Source organism: Silene latifolia, chromosome X (genome assembly GCF_048544455.1).
Source record: "Silene latifolia isolate original U9 population chromosome X, ASM4854445v1, whole genome shotgun sequence".
Taxonomy (NCBI): Eukaryota; Viridiplantae; Streptophyta; class Magnoliopsida; order Caryophyllales; family Caryophyllaceae; genus Silene; species Silene latifolia.
Window position 1 is genome coordinate 83023079 of NC_133537.1, and position 14409 is coordinate 83037487.

Consider the following 14409-nt stretch of genomic DNA (forward strand, 5'->3'; position numbering starts at 1 on the left):
AAAATGTATATATATATGAATATATATATATATATATATATATATATATATATATATATATATATGGGACAGTTCTATTATTTATAGATAATATATTCACCACACCTACATTATTTTTCAATGTGGGACATATAACATACTAAGAAGTACATATCTTTTATATCAAAAAATTTTGGGTTAATACCTAAGTTTTAAGGATGCCTCCTATTTATATTTATAGAATCACCCTACCGTATACTATTCTTTCGATGTGAGATACGTAATTTAATTATTTAGACGTAGTATGTTCATCATGCCTACATTATTTTTCAATGTGAAAGATATAATATACCAAGAAGTACATGTCTCTTTTTAAAAAAAACCACTATTGTATACATATTATTTTTCTTTGAAGGTAAAATCACTTAGTCTCGATCATTAGATAAGGATCTCTACATCGTACATATAACGACTCACTAACGCTCTATTACTGCATTCAGAAGACAACCATTAGTAAAATCTTTAGTTTTGTACTGTGTCAGGAGACTACCATTAGTAAAACCTTTAGTTTTGTATTTTTTGATTTTCTTGTTCATGTTCTTAACTCTTTCCCGGGTAGTTACCAACAATTTCCACTTTATTTTTTTATATCGTATCGTAGATAATGATAGAAAATCTTAAGAGCTCTTTAAAACAATATTTATGAGACTCAAAAATTTTTGGGTGGATACATAAGTTCCAAATATACCTCCTATTTATAATCACAGAATCACATCATCTTATACTAATTTTTCGATGTGGGACAATTCTACTATTATATGTAGTATATTCACCACACCTACGTTATTTTCCAATGTGGGACAAAACATGCTAAAAATTACACAATTTTACATACTAAGAAGTTTTAATATGTGCAAATATATGAAATCTATACTCTAATGATAGCATTTTTTGCCACGAAGCTAATTATATTATTTTAATAATTTTTTTAACGATACTTTTTTATCAAGTGAAATGTAAAAGTTTGATATAAAAATTGGAAATATCAATTAAATATAATTTAGGAAATATATATATATTATAATTAAAAGATTCTCCACTTTATTTTTTACATCAAAAATTATTATTTATGATACTTTCCTAAATTAATTTTTGATGATGTGGACGCTCTCAGATCGCTCGAAAAAACTCTCTTTTATATATATACTAGAATTAATGCCCGTGCGATGCACGGGCTTATTTGTAATATCATACTATTATATATGATCTAGCTATACTCTAGCTACCAATAAACTTAAAGAGTTTAAGAAAATTTATTACATTTGTCATATAACTTTGGCGAGTTTCCACATCACTAAAATAACCAAAAAAAACTCAATTCGGTTGATTTTATGAACTATGTCATTTATTATTTAAATTCATCGTGGTATTTGAACTTATTTATTTCACAAGCCCAACCTTGATTTATAAGTGATCAACCTTACTCATAGAGTCATAATGCTACCTGACTCATATACATGGCAACTTCACGTTTTGGAAGTTGAGATACTACGATTCGCTTGTACTCACATTTTGCACCACCCTGAATATTTGCGTAAATTATCTATCATCGTATATTTAAAAAATCATTCTTTTACTTTAACAAAGGGTCGGAGAGAACTAATATTATCTGTCACTTCATTTAAGCAAATACTCCTTTCGTTCCAGTCGGTTTGTGTACCTTTTTACATTTTTGGGTGTCATTCATTTGTTTACCTTTTTATATTAAAAATCAATATTAGGAGTTTGTTTTTATTAATGTTGGAGACTCTAATGTGATCTATTATCTAATTATATTAGGACTTTTAATACGTATAACAATAAGTACATACGTTGTGATGACATACTATACTCCCAATTTAGAATTAACAATTTAATTGACGTTTCACTTTCTTTTCTGTTGGCGAGTTGAGATCACTTGTCCCTCCTTTGTGTTCCATCTTGTGTCTCACTACCTTAACATATTTACATATCATACCTCTAATAACATATATACCAAAGTTATTATGTGTCATAAGGAAAAGCAATGAAATACAAAACAAAACAGGAGATTTGGCCTGCTTTTAATACCCATATACACACAAATCTATTTTTAGATTAAATAATAATACATGAATACGAATTCGTGCATTGATTTCTGCCGTTAGTTAATGTAACATGTACAAATATTGTATGTCTTACACGCTAACCACCATGCTACAATCAGGACCAATATCAAATAAGTTGAACAAACTTAAACTTGATGAAACTCACAATCGATACAATTAATGACGATTTCAACAATACATAGTGATGAAACTTCCTCACAACGGAGTTAATTTCTCCTTCATTAATAACATTAAGCATATTCTGTAATCCTAGACATGGTACTCACCGACTTAATTACCGTCAATAACATTGATACTAATAAATGCTAAGCTGATTATAATATTTGTATATAATCGATATAAATGTCAACTTTTGATGTGCGGCTCGAAAACTTTGATACAATCGGTCTAAATAGCTAACTTCATTATGAATCGCAATTTTTTTTTTTTTGGCAGCTGTAAGAAAAGTGGATTACATGCTCATTGCCCTCTTAGCTAAGCGATGAATCGCAACTAAACATTATAGAGTTGAGTGTCATAAATTATTTGGCGCTAATCAAACTCTTACCAATCTTGTATCGACAATTGAACAAAGAGACTTGCATTCCACAAGTAAGACTGAAATAGCGTTAATGTATAATATAGATAATGTGCAAGCCTTAAGCAAGAGCATGCCAGCTGCGTTGCTCCTTTGAGCGGCATATTCAAGTATTACCATAGAGGTTTAATGAACCAGACTTTGTAACAATAATAAGAGATTAAGAATTCTTGCTAATTAAAAAACAAATGATGATAACATACAAAAACGATGGGATTTGTACCTGATTGATTACATGCACCTGTAAATTCTCAAGAAGAGTATTAAAAACAGTTAATTAATTATTGACTAACTCCATGATCGAAATAAGTTTTTACATACATTATTTGTTATACAATGGAATATAAACAGATCAATATCAATACTATAAGGGGAAAAAAATCAAAACTTCCAAAATACCTATATTTTTGTAAGAATTGTCACCTATGTTGGGATTTAAAAGGCTAATGAACATATCCATCCTGAAAAATATATAACAATAAAATGTAAACAAATATTAAAAACAGAAAATAAATTAGCGCAAGTTATTAATTTTTTCGGTGACAGTTAGGAGCAACCAAATTCATAGATCTCCTACAGAAAACTCCAACAAATAAATTAGTTAGTAGCATTTATATGGCAATATAATGACTAAGAATCTAAGATCATAAAAGAAACACAATTACATGAAAATAATAGAAATTGAGGAAGCTAGCTTTGAATAATTATATATATATATATATATATATATATATATATATATATATATATATATATATATATATATATATATATATATATATATATATATATATATATATATATATAGTGAGCATCCCATGAGTCTAGCATCTTAGATGAGTCTAGCATATCAATAAGAACCGTTGGATCTTATTGATCCAACCGTCCTGATTATGACACTTGTCTTAATTTAAAAAAAAAAAAAAAAAAAAAAAAAAAAAAAAGTAGGCGCTACTTGATATAATAAGAACGACACATTCATTATTCCTCATAAATTTTCACTTCGTTTTCTCTCTCTAAAACGCCTGTCTCTCCCTCTAAAAACCGCTTCACGTTCTTTTTCTTTGGCACTTAATTCACTAAACCATAAATTTTTTCCGTAAATTTTATTACATCAAGCAAAATCGCACTAATCAAGTGAAGATCATTATTATATTTACTCAGAACAATCGTTTCGAAGATGACGAAGAGGTATAAATCGCTCTATTTCATTATATTGTTTTTAAACTTATTTCGCCACTGCATGTTGTTGTTGTTGCTATTATTGTTGTTATTGTTGTTGTTTTTAGTGTTGATTATACTCTTTTTTCTTCAAATAATCATCGACTTAGGGTTTCTATTTTGCTCAAAGCAGGAAATTGATTTTTCCGCGAAAAATTAGGATATTATTGTTGTTGTTATTGTTGTTGTTGTTAGTCTTGATTATAGTGATTGGAAGCGTTTATTAATTGATCGAAGAAAGAAATTGAGTTTTCAGTAAAAAATTAGGTTATTACTGTTGCTGTTGTTGTTATTGTTGTTGTTGTTAGTCTCGATTATAGTGATTTGAAGCATTTATTAATTGATCGAAGAAAGAAATTGAGTTTTCAGTAAAAAAAAAATTAGGTTATTACAGTTCTTGTTGTTAATGTTGCTGTTGTAATTGATTTAGGCTAACTGGTTTGCTCGAAGAGAGTAACTGATTTTCTGCGTTCTAGTATTTCGCTTCAAAATTAGGGTTAATGATTTGTAATAAATGAGCAATTAATGTGTGTTACCGTTCTGCTTTCGATTGATTTATTTGTTCGTCGTGTTGAGTTATTTGTGATTTGCAGGGAATGTTCATTTTCCTGAAGTTAATAATATTTCTGAACAAATCTACAAGATAACAATATTCTTCGTAAAACCGTCATAGTAAAAGTGTATCCCCTATCGTTTTAAAGAGCAGCAATTGCTTCTGTAACAGTGTTACTGTAGTTTTATATTAAAACAATTGTTTGACAATACTGTAACACTGTCTCATTCTGTGAGGATACTATCATTCTTATTCCATTCCACATTCTTTCTCAGACTCGTCCACCATCATTCCTCTTGATTTAATATTTGTAATTGTTTTAGTTTTAATGTTATTCTGTTTTGGTTTTTTGATAAACAATCTCAGGAAAGCAGAGGTAGTACCCGAAAAATCGACGTCGTAAGAAGGCCAAAGTGGAAGCATCGGAAAAGACAACGAGCAAAAAGCGCCGACACGAAGCCTTCCAAACCGTCAAAGACGAAAAACGTCGAAGCATCTCATGCTGATCAAGTATGCCCTTATAACTCTTCGTCGTGTTGAGTGATTTGCATGAAATGTCCCTTTTCCTGAAATTAATAATATTTCTCAACAGATCTACATTAACAATGTTACTGTAACACTATCAGAGTAAAAGTGTATCCCCTATCCTTTTCAAGAGCAAAGAATTGCTTCAGAATAATGTTGTTCGTAGTTTTATATCAAAACAATTGTTTGACAATTTGTAACACTTGTCTCATTTCTCTCGAAGATACTATCATTCTTGTTCCATTCTACATTCTTTGTCAGACTCGTCCACCATCATTCTCGCTTCGGTTTAATAGTTGTAATTGTTTTAGTTTTAATGTTATTGTTTTGGTTTTTTGATAAACAATGTCGGGAAAGAAAGATTTAGTAATCGAGAAATCTGCCGTCAGTAAGAAGGCTAAAGTGGAAGCTTCGGAAAAGACAACGAGCAAAAAAGCGCTGACACAGAAGCCTTCCAAAATGCCAAAGAACGAAAAACGTTGAAACATCTCATGCGGATCAAGTATGTCCCTATGACTCTTCGTTGTGTTGAGTTGTTAGTGATTTGCATGAAATGTCCCTTTTCCTGAAGTTTATAATATTTCTCAACATATATACATTAACAATGTTACTGTAACACTAATACAGTAACAGCGTATACTACCCCCTATCCTTTTAAAGAGCAGCATCATTACCTATCAGTGTAGTAGCCGTAATTGATTTACTTTTAATTTTATTCGATTTTGATTTTTGGAAAAACAATGTCGGAAAGCGGAGGTGCCCGAGAAATCACTGACGAAGAAGGCAAAAGTAGCAAAGATCGAGAAGACACCTAGCAAAAAGGTGCCGACATAGAAGCCATCAAAACCAACAAAGACAGAAGGAAGTCGAAGCATCTCATGCATCCGAGTATGTGTCTAAAAATCTTTGCTCGACCGCAAGTCACTACTATTAGGGTTTATGATATATTGTCTCATTGTTACGATAAAAGAAAGAATCAATTGATCTTTAAAAAATTATTCGACCGCCATTATTCGTATTCCATTTGTCATTTCTTCAACGACTTGACTACCATCATTCCTTTTCAATTTAATTGTTGTCTGTTATATTGTTATTGTAAACTTCTGATTTTAATTTTTGAAAATAACAATGTCAGGAAAGAAGAGGTACCTGAGAAATCATCTCCCACTAAGAAGGCTAAAGTGGCCGCATCAGAGAAGACACAGAGCAAAAAGGTGCCGACAGAGAACGTGCCAAAGCCGACTAAGAAGATGCGATCGAAAAGTCTGTCAAATCCTACAAATTGAAAAGGCGACGAAGGTGCCTACAGAGAGTCTACGCTGTGCAACACCGCTCCTTCAAAAAGGTGCCGGTGAAGGAAAGTAAGGTGCCTACGAAAAGGTGCTTAAGCCACCAAAGAAGAAGACTAAAGGAGCAGGTGCGAATGTTCCGATCCAAAGCAAAGTAAAAAAGAAACCAATGTGCCGAGGAAAGAAGGCAGAAAAGCCGTCGCATGATGTACCAGTGTTGTCGAAGGAGCAATCGGTGCCCATTGAGAAGCAAGCAAGTGCACCTCCTCAAAAGGCAAAGAATCGTGCCAACATCAAAGGCGCGACTAAGCAATCAAAATCGGTTGCAAAGGAGACAAAAGAAGAGGTGCCCAAAAAAGTTACTGTAACAAAGGGTCAGACCCCGAAAACAGCAATGGCCAAATCTACAGAGTTGGTGACAGAAGAGGTGGCAAAGAAGGTGCCCAAACAAAAGACGGCGGAGAAGGTTGTACCAAAAAAGAAAGTTTCAGCGGCAAAAGAGCCAACACCAGAAAAGCTAGTAAGCAAGAAAGAGAGCGTGAAGGTGTCTGTAAAAAAGAAACCGACAAACGCAGTGTCAAAAAAGGTGGCAGAAACAAAGAAACCAGTACGAGTAACAAAAAAGAGACCTAGAGATAAGCCCATGTCATCTGAAGATGAAAGTGATAGAGATTATGAGGTTTCGGATGACTCGAGCGTCAGCTCCAAAATGTCGAAGAGGGCTAAAACAGAGAAGAGACCAGCCAAGATGGTGGTGAAGGCTGAAAAAGAAGAGGTCTTAAAAAAGTATGTGTCTTTCTAGTGGCCAAAACTTGTATGTTTAAAGTTTGATTTCGATTTCAGTTAAAGAATAACACCTATCTTTGTAACATTTTTATGCTTTTCAAGTGCTACTGTAACAGATGTACTGTAACATTGTTGATTATACTTGTTTGTTAATTGATCTTAGAAGGAAATTAATTTTCCATTAAAAAATTAGGTTGTTGCTGTTCTTGTTGTTATTGTTGTTGTTTGTGTCGATTATACTGATTAGTAAAAAATTTAGCCTAACTGTTTTGCTCGAAGTGAGTAATTGATTTTCTGCGTTCTAGTTTTTCGCTTCAAAATTAGGGTTAATAATTTGTAATAAATGAGCAATTAATGTGTGTTACCGTTCTCCTTTCTACTGATTTATTTGTTCGTCGTGTTGAGTTGTTTAAAGTTTCAGTGTTATAGTAACACCTTTACTGTATCCTTGTTTTGTTGCTTTCTTACTGCTGGTTTGTTGGCATAAAATAGTGTCACACTGTTTAAGCAGTGGTGCTAATTTACACTTCCTTAATACAGGCCGGATAAATACCCAACTAAGTACAGGGCCCAGTCGTTGGTCGATGTTATGAGCAAGTTTTCCGTAAAGCAAAAGAAAGCCATTAAAGAAATTGGTTTTGGAGGACTATTGAAGATGAATATATCAGTAGTCCCTTCCGGGCTAACAAACTTGCTTGTTGAGGCTTTTGATTACGACAGTTTGAAGGTTCATGTAACTGAAACAGAGGAGTTTGTGCTGTCACAGTATGATGTTCATGACATATTTTTACTGCCGGTGAAGGGTAATAATGTGGTCTTGACGCGATCGGTCGCGGATCCCAGCCGAGGACACCGAGTTAAAAAACAAATGGAGAAGGAAGTTCAACATCTCTACACACAGAACATCAAGCTAGATTTGGTGACTAGTTGGTTTAAGAATAACAAGGGTGCCTGCGGTGATGAGTTCAAGCAGATGTTCGTTCTTTATGCGCTCTCCACTTTTTAGCGCCGACTCCAAATTATTCCGTTGATTTCAGGATCGTTGAAGGTCGTGTGGACGATGTTGAAAAAATAAAAGGTTTTAATTGGTCAAAGTATGTCTATGAGAAGGTAGTTGAGGGTGTCAAGGGGTTGAAGACAGGAACGGTTAAGTGTCTTTGTGGGTGTATTGTGGTGCTCTTTGTTGGCCTACATTCACCGGTTTGAGTTCCATGGCGAGGTACAACCAATCGACTTACCTCGATACAAAGATTAGACAGATGAAAGTCTTTCAAAAAGAGTCAAAGACGAAGGAAAGATTGGTTGTCTAGGAGCCGATGAGATGTCGAAACCTGTCTATCCTATTTGCCTTGGCAAGGGATCCCAGTGAAGGTAATGTGGCACGTCGGTGTAATATCGTCATCGTAATATGGTCACCGTAATATCGTTATCGTAATGGCTTTACCGTAATAACATTATGTTACCTTACTATTTTGTTAATTATTAATATTAATTACTAATTACTAATATGTTTCGTAAATAGGATGGGCGAGAATCGATGAAGGTGAGGATGACGAGGCGCGAGTTTTTCTTAAGAGTAGTGAGGGAAGGAGTACATCTTGATGGAGAAGCTTCCTGGCATTGAAACAGATGCCGAGTTGAAGGAAAAAGTGCGATGTGAGTTGTTTTTATAAATTTAATTGTCTGCAATTGTTACAACCCCCAAATCTGGTATCTAATTCGTTTCTTTCTGTCTGGTTTATTGACTTAGGAGACCGACCTGATGTTGTTGATGTATAGAAGGGATTCCAACCTTGTTCACGAGAGATTTGCTCAGCAACTGAAGGTTTTCGAATCAAAGCAGAAACAGAAATCACCACTAAAGCCTGAATACCTTAAATATGCCGAAGATGTTGTGCGAAAGGCTGAATCGTTGAAGAGGAGGGCGAATGACTTCCCGGTATATACAAGGTCCAAAGTCAGTAGGAAGTTGGAACCATTTCCAACAGAGAAAAGTCCTAGGACAGTTAAGTCAGAATCCCTGGTAAAGGAAGTATTGAGCAGTTTAAGTGAGCAACATCATGAAGAAGATGATGAAGAGGATGAGGAGGTTCATGACGAGGACAGGCAAGATGAGATGGAGGACGGAGTGGAAAGTGATGATGAGGACGGGACTGATGATGGCAACGATGATGACGAGACTGATGATGGAGAGGATGATGATGAGGACGGGGATGACGATGGCGGCGATGTTGAGAGTCGTCTTAAAAACAAGAGGCTTCGAGAGAGTGGCACGGACATAGATAACGATGAAGAAAGTGCCGATGAGGAGGAAGACGATGAACAGGATGAAAAGGAAAAGGAGGACGAAGAGGAAGAAGACCAAGAGGAGAAAGAGGAGGATGTAAAGGATGTTGAAAGCCAATCTGGTGAAGGTAATAGATCGAGTAACAGTTTTACTGTTATTTCTTTTAGTTATAGTTTTACAATAACACTGTTACTGTAATATTTTATATATATTAATAGTTAGTAATATAATATTCAATTACTTACTTCTGATGCAGATGAAGAGGATGATGTAGAGGAAAAGGATGATGCAGATGAAGACGATGATGCAGATGAAGAGGATGAATCTGGCAAAGGTCAAGAGGATGACGGAGATGAAGAGGAGGAGGATGATAAAGAAGAAGAAAATGAAGACGACAAAGAGGGGAGTGACGAGGATGATAAAGATGCATCTGATGAAGGTAATATAGTAACAATACTACAATAATCTAATCACTTGCACTAACACTGTTACATCATCGCTGTTATAGAGTTTTCATTTTACAAATAATTACTAATAATCAATTACTTTCCTTTTAGATGAAAACGATGATGCTGATGAATATGATGCGTCAGGGCAGGGTGACAAAACAACTAGTGAGCCAGAAGATGGATCTGGTGAAGGTAATAGTGTAATCTTTGTTATAGGCTTTTCATTTCGGGTACTTTTTTAACAAACAATTTAGTAATATATTTTCATTCATTATCTCGCTACAGATGACAAGGAAGAGGCCGAAGGTGATGCATCGAGCCAGCCTGAAGATAACCCAACTAGTGAGGCGGTGAAGAGGCATCTCCGAAGGTAATTGAGGAATCTATTTAAACTCATTGTGTCGAGAGGATGTAATCGTAACAATGTTCCGTGACGTAATTTTACAGTAAATTTACAAAGTGTATCTATTGTGCCTTTTTTGGTTCAAAGAAAAATTGTTAATATATATTGAATCCAATTACCCGTGACACAGATGACGAGGAAGAGGCGGAAGTTGATGAATCGGCAAGCTGAAGACAACCCACCAATGAGGCGGTGAAGAAGGATCTCCCGAAGGTAATAGAGAAATCTATTTGCACTCGTTGTATTAGCTAATGTAACATCCGTTAGCATCTTTATCGTAACATCTTGTTATAGTAACGCGTTATCGTGTCGTAGTTTTATCAGAAGGTTACAAAGTGATATATATATTCAATTATCTGCACAGATGACAAGGAAAAGGTCGAAGATGATGCATCGGGCCAAGTCAAGAGAACCAACGATCGAGGACCAAGAAGGATCTTCAAGGTAATTGAAGTAGCAAATTTACAAGATAACACTTGTTAGTATAACTATGAGGCATTGTTGGTCCGAAAAACATTAGTAATTTATATTCAATTCAATTACTTGTGCCACAGATAACAAGGAAGAGGCCGATGATGATGCATCAAGCCAGGTTGATGACCAACCAACCAGTGAGGGAAATGAAAAGGAAGATGACGATAAAGATGAAGAAGAGGATGATGGGAATGAAAAACCAGATGAAGAGAATGATGATGATAAAGATGAAGACAAGATCTTTGGCGATATAAACGAAGATAACAAAGAAGAAGGAGGATGAAGCAACTGGTAATGAAGACGCCGATGGGAATGATGACAAAGGCGAGGAAGGAGAAAAACCAGTGAGGCGATGATGAGACAGTTGGCGGCGAAGAACCAATAACTACTCGGTGCGGTCAGGTAGCGAGAAGATGACGACGATGATGAAGTTGATATTGTCGATGATTGCGGTGATGAGATCCCGTATGACAATTACGACGAAGATATGGCGACCACTATTTGTTACATGTCGAAACAATCAAGACCGGATGCGCGTGATGGATCCTCGCTACGCCGCACAATCGAATGTGGCCTACAGCTCCGGATCTAACACTTGTGTCCAAGACTATGATAAAACACAAGGAGATAATGGCGCCTATTCTTGAAGTTAGGAAAGAAACAATTGACTATTGTTTTATCGACGATGACGAGAACCTCTCGGATACGTGAGTACTTTATTTACTCTTGCCTTTGTGATAAACAAAACGTTTTACTTTGCAAGTGAATATTGTTTCAACGGAATAGTTATTCGTTAAACTGTTACTCTATTAAAAGGTGTTCTGACTATTACATCTCATTGTCCAACAGGGAAAGGCTTGTCTCGTATGGGAAGTATCACTTCATTCCAAGGGAAGATTTAATTTCATTGGCTCCTGGTGAGCTTATTTATATAATGGTGACTGAATGTTGGTGAATGTTGCTCAATGACCTCATCTCCAGAAAGGTAGCAAGTGATACACCATTGAGGATCTTCATGGGCTTGGGTCAATCTGTATGTTACTGTAATAAATAAATTTTTATTCTTATTGATTTTGTGTTTCTATAATGTTTAATGACTTTGTATTTATATTTATTTTTGTAGGACGCATTAGCAACTATGTCTGTTGGAAAACCCGTTCAAAACAGACATTTAGAAGGTGAAGTTTTGCTGTCCTTCACACAGTGGATCAAATACAACCCGAGTCCACTGAATTTCGATTGTGATATGGTAAACCACATTACTGTTAATATTTTTTTTTATTCTTATATAAGTAGAGTGTATAGAAGTTCTGTTTAGCAATGATATATATCTGCTTAATTGCAGATATTCATTCCACTCATTCTGGAGGACCACTTTTTCTGTGCTTGCATAAATTTCATGTCGTAAACCGTTGACTACCTAGACAACAAACCCTTATATGCCAGATCCCGAAAAGCAAAAATAGCAAGAATTGCGGTAAGTTTCTCTACTTACAGTAACAATGTTATACTTTTAAATTTCCATTAAAAATTTTGGAAATCATTGTTACAAGAATACATAGATACAAGAACAATATTACTTTTTTGCGTGTGCAAATATCATGGGGAAAATGTTCTCAGAAATGCAAATTGCAAAAGGCTCAAAAGTGGAAAGTTTCCCACTGCAGAATGTGAAATTTAAATGGCAGAGCATTGCAAAAAATGTGGATTGTGGGGTTTTCATGATGATGCACATGGCTTTCTACACGGGGAAAGTTTTTACTCGAATGGGGATGAACGGAAAAGAATGTTGTACCGTCTTGAAATATGTGCAATACTTGTTCTTAGCGACTTGAATCAAGTACGAAAAGAGGTGCAAGGGAGGATATCAAAATTCAGGAATGAAAGGGAACATTTGAAGGAAAAGTCACGCAAAAAAGAAGGTGGAAGAGAAGAAGGAAAAAGGAAGAGAAAAAACAAAGAAGCCACAGGAAAAACAAAAGGAGCAAGAGCCCAAACAGCCGAGGGTGAAGTCGGTTGCTTACAAGCGTTCTCCTAGAGCAATTGGTGAAGATGAGGAGATAATATTTAAATTTCATAAAGATGATGCTATGGGATGTTCTCTAGGTCACGGTGAAATTGACGGTGATATATTCCTAGTCTCTGAATTTATGAGAGCAAATCAAACCGCTGTCCAAGACAACTAATCCGAGAAGGCACGTTCTTGATTATGCGTTTATGGATGATATCGACTTCCACAAAAGGTAAAATACTTGTTGTTACTTGTAAAAGTGTTTCTTTGTTACTTTGTTTTCGTAAAAGTGTTTTTAAACACCGTTTATGTTACATTGTTTTCGCGAAAACTCTTAAGTAATCTGACTCTAATGGTTCTGTAACAGTGAGATCCTGGCTGCGTTTGGAGACAATAGGAGGTTGACAAGAGCTGATATACTCTCACTACGTCCTAGGAGTCACACAAATTGGATGGTGTTTGAATGCTGGTCTCTACTCTTGAATTATGTCGAGAACATCAAAAGAGGCACAAGGGAAGGAGGGCCAACCATACTTTACTTAGGACTAGGTCACATGGTAAGTTACATCGGTGTTAAATGTCTGCTTCTGTTCAATAACATATGATTCTTTTACAAGGGAAATCTAACCCTTACATTTTTTTCTTTTTTTTAATACTACAGCATGCTCTACTGACTGTGATGCAGGAGGATAGTGAACAGTCTGATATAAAGAACGAGTTGTTTGAAATTTGGAATAATTTCATCAACGCGAGCAAGGCAAATTACAGACTTGATGCCGAACTTATTTTTATACCTTGTTTGGCTGGCTATCACTATTTCTGTGTGTGTATTAATTTCCTCAACAAAGAGATTAGTGTGATCGACAGTCAATCGTATGCTAACTGGGAGTCTTCATTCACTTACGACATCGCAATGGCAGCAGTAAGTCCCCTGAGTTGTCAAATTGTATGTTTACAGTTTGTTTCAGATTTTGATGTTACAAGAATAATACCTATCTTGTAACATTTTTATGTTGTTTCAGTGTTTCATAATGTTACACCTATCTTTGTAACATTGTTGATTACTCGATTTCTTAATTGATAGTAAAAGGAAATTAATGTTCTGTTTCTGACAGGCCGGTTGCATGAGTGACTACCTGGACACAAAGGGCGACGTGAGGGTAACTGAAATGCTCCGCTATCCTGTGGTAAATGTGAAGTTTAAATGGCAGAAACGGGCTTCCGTATTTGAAGAGTCAGCCTGTATCACTATGACAGCCGTCTCCAATTTTTTGGGATATTCAAACAAGTCTTCTTTGCTCAACAACACATTTTATCGGCAGGCATGTGCTTCCCAAATTGCTGCATGTTTGCTCATGGCTGACATCAACAAAATACGGGCTGAATTGTTGGACGCTGTTGAAATCTTCAAAAAATCAAAGAAAATAACGGCCCGATATAGCCGCAAGGAGGGAAGCCGCTAGAATGCTCAAAGGGAAGGAACGGAAGATGACTTGTCGACAAAGAACCACCATTGAGAATGAACCGAAGCCACTCAACACCGAAATGTCCAGATTACTTCATTTTAAAGTGAAAATCAAGTGATGTAGTCTAAAACAATGTTACTTTAACAACGTAATAGTGGTGTCATAAAAGTGGAACATATTTTGGAATATTTTGGAATATATTACAAATAAGTTTGTTCTTTGATGAAAAGAACTTATTATAT